Source organism: Carassius auratus, unplaced genomic scaffold (genome assembly GCF_003368295.1).
Source record: "Carassius auratus strain Wakin unplaced genomic scaffold, ASM336829v1 scaf_tig00028483, whole genome shotgun sequence".
Taxonomy (NCBI): Eukaryota; Metazoa; Chordata; class Actinopteri; order Cypriniformes; family Cyprinidae; genus Carassius; species Carassius auratus.
In genome coordinates, this window is record NW_020525693.1 from 57,664 (window position 1) to 62,992 (window position 5,329).

The 5,329-nt window shown below is 36.1% G+C and overlaps 1 long non-coding RNA gene across 1 annotated transcript; it reads left to right on the forward strand.

The window, feature by feature from the left end:
• The first annotated feature begins 1,792 nt into the window (after positions 1-1,792).
• LOC113079527 (uncharacterized) lies at positions 1,793-4,913 on the forward strand. The gene is made up of 3 exons (XR_003281722.1): positions 1,793-1,960; positions 2,204-2,282; positions 4,730-4,913. It is a non-coding gene; the product is annotated as an uncharacterized LOC113079527 (long non-coding RNA).
• The last annotated feature ends 416 nt before the right edge of the window (positions 4,914-5,329 follow it).

Consider the following 5,329-nt stretch of genomic DNA (forward strand, 5'->3'; position numbering starts at 1 on the left):
TTTGAGCCACGCGCGTCTGCGGACCAATCACAATCCTTTATAAGATCCCGCTGCGCGAGACCTGCTCAGTCATGACGTCATGAAAACGTTTGTAAACATGTAAGTAAATATACATCGATCAAACGTTTGTAATAATAATAATAATAATAATAATAATAATATATATATATATATATATATATATATATATATATATATGTATATATATATATATATATATATATATATATATATATATATATAATTTTTTTAACACGCTTATTTGCTCAAAATAGGCTACAGTAAAAAAAGAGTAGGCCTAATATTGTGAATTTAACTTCTTTCTATTTAAAATGTACTTCATTAATGTGATTGTAAAGATGAATTTTCAGCTTCAGAAATCATTTTAATATGCTAATTTGATGTTCCATTATCATCAATTATTATTGGTGCTCATTTGACCTATTAATAATGGTCTTATTATTATTGATGAAAAAAGCTTTTGCTGCTTAATGTTTTTTTTTTTTTTTTAGGAAATTGTGATAAATATGCATTTTAATGATTCTTTGATGAACAAAAAAAGTTAAAAATAAAAGCATTTATTTGTGTTTTGTAACATTATGTTTTACTGACAGTTTTAAATAATGTAACGCTTCATTGCTGAATAAAAGCCTCCATTTCAATATTAACATACCATTTGACAAAATTATTTTCTTGGGACAGTAAGTAAATAAATACCGAATCTGTGCATATCGTCTATCATTACATCATCACTGCAATTTAAAAAGGAAATGATCCGCTTAAAATGAGTCATTCATGGACAACATCACAAACTGCTGTCATTGTTTTACAAATAGTTTCGTTTAATAACTTTTGCATAAAAAAACTTTCCTAATATAAAATTGCTGACAATGTCATACAATTTTCACACAATATTTTCGTTTAATTAACTAAATAATATTTATCGTGTTTAAATTGTGAACAATATGACCAGAGTTTGGCCTATTTTTCCAATGTCTTTTTTATGTAGCCTATATATGTCATAATAACATGAAAGTGCATAACACCTTTTGTATGTCTTTTTAATAAATAGCAAAACAGAAAAGCCTGAAACATACTGTACTCGTCCATTGACAGTGATTAATTGTCGGACAATAGTGCCATCTAGTGTCTTCAGTTGGTACTGCTTCGCCTGCTTCATGTTATCCCTGGAATATGACCGGGCTTTGTTTCACCATCAAATACATATTACATTAATTCGCCATCGTGAAAATATATGTAGCACAAACACTTGACGTAATTTTCCATAACCTGTCATGCACACTTCTTACTCTTTTTGCCTGTTGAAGGCATAAACACACTAAATTGTAAAACATTTCTGTGTGCAAGCTTAATATTTTTTTATAGCTGCTGTATTACTGCAAATAAGCACAGGTGTTTATGCGGTAGTCTTATTTTTACGTGCTGAATGGCGGATGAACACACACAAACTCCACAATCTGATAGTAATGCTATGTAGAGGCAGTAACTCGCTCGCTGAGTCCCTCCCCGCTCGATTCCAGTCTATTATGTCAATAGATTGACAGCAGTATTGACAAACCACTGCCTCCTACCAGAACCTAAACATCACTGATTAGAAGACACCGTCTGATTAGCCAATAAAAATCAATTGTAGTTTGCATATTCAATTTTGATCGAGATCGGTTGTTTTATAAGCCAATCGACGGGAAGATTATTCATGACTGGCTTCTCATTTGACCAATAGAAAGCTAGAAGGCGGGGCTTATGCAGAGCCCGTATCGCGTTACGTGCATTAATGTTAGGTTGCGCGCGCGCTGGAGGCCGTCGACTGCTGCTGTAATTCGGGTAGAGTGGGAAGGAAAATATTGTTTAAAATCGACTTTTAACTACTCGCGAAGAATCCGTTTCGCTCGGATTTTACGCTACTCCTTCCTTACAGAGAAAGCGGCTCGCTGAAAGGGTGAGTTGATGGGTAAACGAGAAGATAACGGCTCGTAAACACGTTTGAAAGCTGTTTATTTTTCTGTCAAAGAAAGTAGCGCAGGCTGCTAACGTAGCGGTTTACACAAAATCAATGCTCACACACACTCACACACCGCGCACAAGCGGCCAGATCTCGGCTTTTCGTTCATGCACCGATGAAAGAGTTTGTAATGCAGCGACGAATGTGAATGTATTGATCTTAGGGTTTGTTGTATTGTAGGCAGAACGGGAAAGAGAGTCGGTTAGCGGCCCATGCAGCCATAACGAGCCCGCGATACACCATCAGACTGCTGGAGAAGGTAACAATGCGTTCATTAATCATTTGACAATCATTGTAAGCTTAAGTTACAGATCAGATGATGGTTAGGGTAAGCAAGGTTGATTTATATATATTATTAGAATGATACCAGCGGTTAAATATGGTGATTATTTGTTTTGCCCATTTAGTTTGCTAAATATAAAATTGTTTTGCTGAGAGAATATTGGGATATATCTCACACCTGCCTCATTGGCTTCTATGTGTTTCTCAATTCAGTCTCTGGCTGTGTGTCAAAACTTTGAGAGCTGCCTACCTAGACCGTATTCTCGGGCATCAGAGTCGCGTTCATAAGTGCTGCCACAGTCGAACATTCCAATACGGCGATTATGGGCGAAACATTGTTCATTTTAAACCTTTCAAAAACGCATGTGGTGTTTAAATTCTGTGAACGTTCCAAGATACCCGGAAACGCTTGGGGTGTTCCAGAATCCACATCTGGATTTAAACGTTCTGTAAGGGTTTATGATGCCACGGAACTTTAAACGTTCCAATAATACAGGCCTTTCACCCACCCGAAATGATTTGAAGTCAACCGTTCAAATAACCGTTCAGGACCGAAATGATTCCAGTGTTCCATTTACTCTAAAATGCTTTGATCATTTGTTTTGAATCTTCCAAATGCGATGCTCTTGAAATCTGCTAATATTAAATCTGAATGTTCCAAATGTGCTTCTAATATGCAATAAACAATGTAAATTGTTCAAACTGGCATGTGATGTCCGAATTGCTGTCAAGGTTGAGAGGTCACTGGGATCCGTTTTTTATTTATTTATTCAAGTTCTGCATTCTTAAAATCAGAGATGGCAATATCGAATGGTCACCCCTTTTTATTTTATTTTTTATTTTATTTTATATGTATGAACAGGCTACACACAAAAGCAGAACTTCCTCTGATAGGTCAACATATAAAACACTTTTTTTTCTCTTTCTTTTTTTTTTCTCTTAATTTTTTTTTTCTCTCTGCTCTGGCTGGTAAGAAACTCTCACAGCTCAAAATTCAGGACGCTGAGCCCATTAAATCTTTCCTTATGTCATCCATCTGCAACGCATCTTTTGGTCTGTTTTAAGAGAAAATTGTCATGATCATGCTGTCAAACATCTTCATTTTATCCTCAACTTAAGTGAATTACTTGAAGTAGCATTTCTAAGTATTTACAACAATCTTTTCTCATGGCCCATCGATTTCTTTGTAAAAATGGCACTCCGAGTATGTTGTAAGCCTGACCAAAGTGATCAAGATGTTTTACTTCCACTTTTCTTATGCTCACAACATGGCAATATTCGACTGGTTTCTCTGAATGGGTTTTGTTGTTTTGTGAAACCTCTTTTTAAATGAAATTATAAATCCTTTTAAATGAAAGATGGCCTTCTGTGGTATTACCTTTTCCTTCTGTATAAAATGATCATTTCAGAGAAATCCCTCGTTTGGTGAATAGGTTTGAGTCACTACCAATATCTGAGTGACTGAGACCAATACCAGAGAAGCAGTTCTTGGTAAACAAGAAAAGTAATTTATACCTATCTTTACTATCCTTTATTTAAAGCTGAAATCTGATTTCTGCTCTACTATTGTTACCAGAACAAATTACAAAAATAAGGATGTTTTAAAACTTGTTTCCCAAAGACTTGCCCCTCTGTCATTGGTCAACAAACAGACATTCCTGACTCAAACTTACAGCATTGGTTACACTAATTTTGCTATGTCAGGTCACTAGAAATGAAGTCTTTGTCTTGGTATATAACTAAAATAAGTATTTACACTACTGGTTAAAAGTTTAGGGTCAGTATGATATTATTATTGAAAGAAATTAATACTTTTATTCAGAAAATGTGCTTTCAATTAATCAAATGCGACGGTAAAAAGGTTAGAGATGTTCCAAACTTTTTATTCAAGCTTTTGAAATGTTGCTGTTTTCACAAAAATATTAAGAATCACACTTTTTTTAAACAACTTTTTGTTCCTCAACATTACTAATAATCAGAAATGTTTCTTAAGCAGCACATCATCATATTAGAATGATTTTTGAAGATCATGTTGACTGACGACTGGAGTAATGATGAGAATTCAGGAATAAATTACATTTTAAAATATTAGTCCATATTATACCAATCCCAAACTTTATATAAAAACACATCAAAACTAAAAAAAATATTAATAATCAAACAGTGGTTCAGAATTTTCAAGAAATTATTAGATAATAAAGCATCCAAATATGCAACCCCAAAAGCCCCCCCCCCAAAAAAAACAACAACAACAACAACAAAACTACTAATAAATAATAAAGAAAAAAGTTGCCAGCCCAGTTGTACAATAGATTTAAAAAATACTACAAAGATGAATGAAAGAGTCAACAATAAACAGGATGTAGTTTGTATTTGACCAAGTCTGTCATTGGCTCGTCTTGATTTCTGCTTCTCTCCAATCAGGTAACTCCTCGCCCCCCCATTCCTCTTCTGTTTGCTAAGCTCCTCTGTCCCCTGCCCCTCATAATCCGCCCAGAGACCCTCTTCCTAAAGACCAGTTAGGAACGTTGGGTCTGTTCCTCCCCATTTTCCCAGCCTCCATCTGTCTCTCTAACTCCACCTGCCCAGTAGGGGGCTGACCGCTTATTGGACTCCCCAAAAACATGTCCTCCATCTTGCCTTTTACTCCGCCCGTGGTGAAGCGTCTGCTGGGCTGGAAGAAGTCGGCCAGTGGTTCGAGCGGAGAGCAGAACGGCCAGGAGGAGAAATGGTGCGAGAAGGCGGTTAAAAGCCTGGTGAAGAAGCTGAAGAAGACGGGCCAGCTGGACGAGCTGGAGAAAGCCATCACCACACAGAACTGCAACACCAAGTGTGTCACCATTCCCAGGTACGCCAACACCAAAAGATCACTGCTGTCCTGCTTTCAGATCAGCGTCCTCTTACATTTGTCAGTCTAACACATTGAAATCAAAAACTTTGGGGAAAGAATGAAAATTGTTGTTTACTCATCCTTGTGTTGTTCAAGAAATAAGCTCTAAGAGAGAATCCGGTTTATTGTTAGAG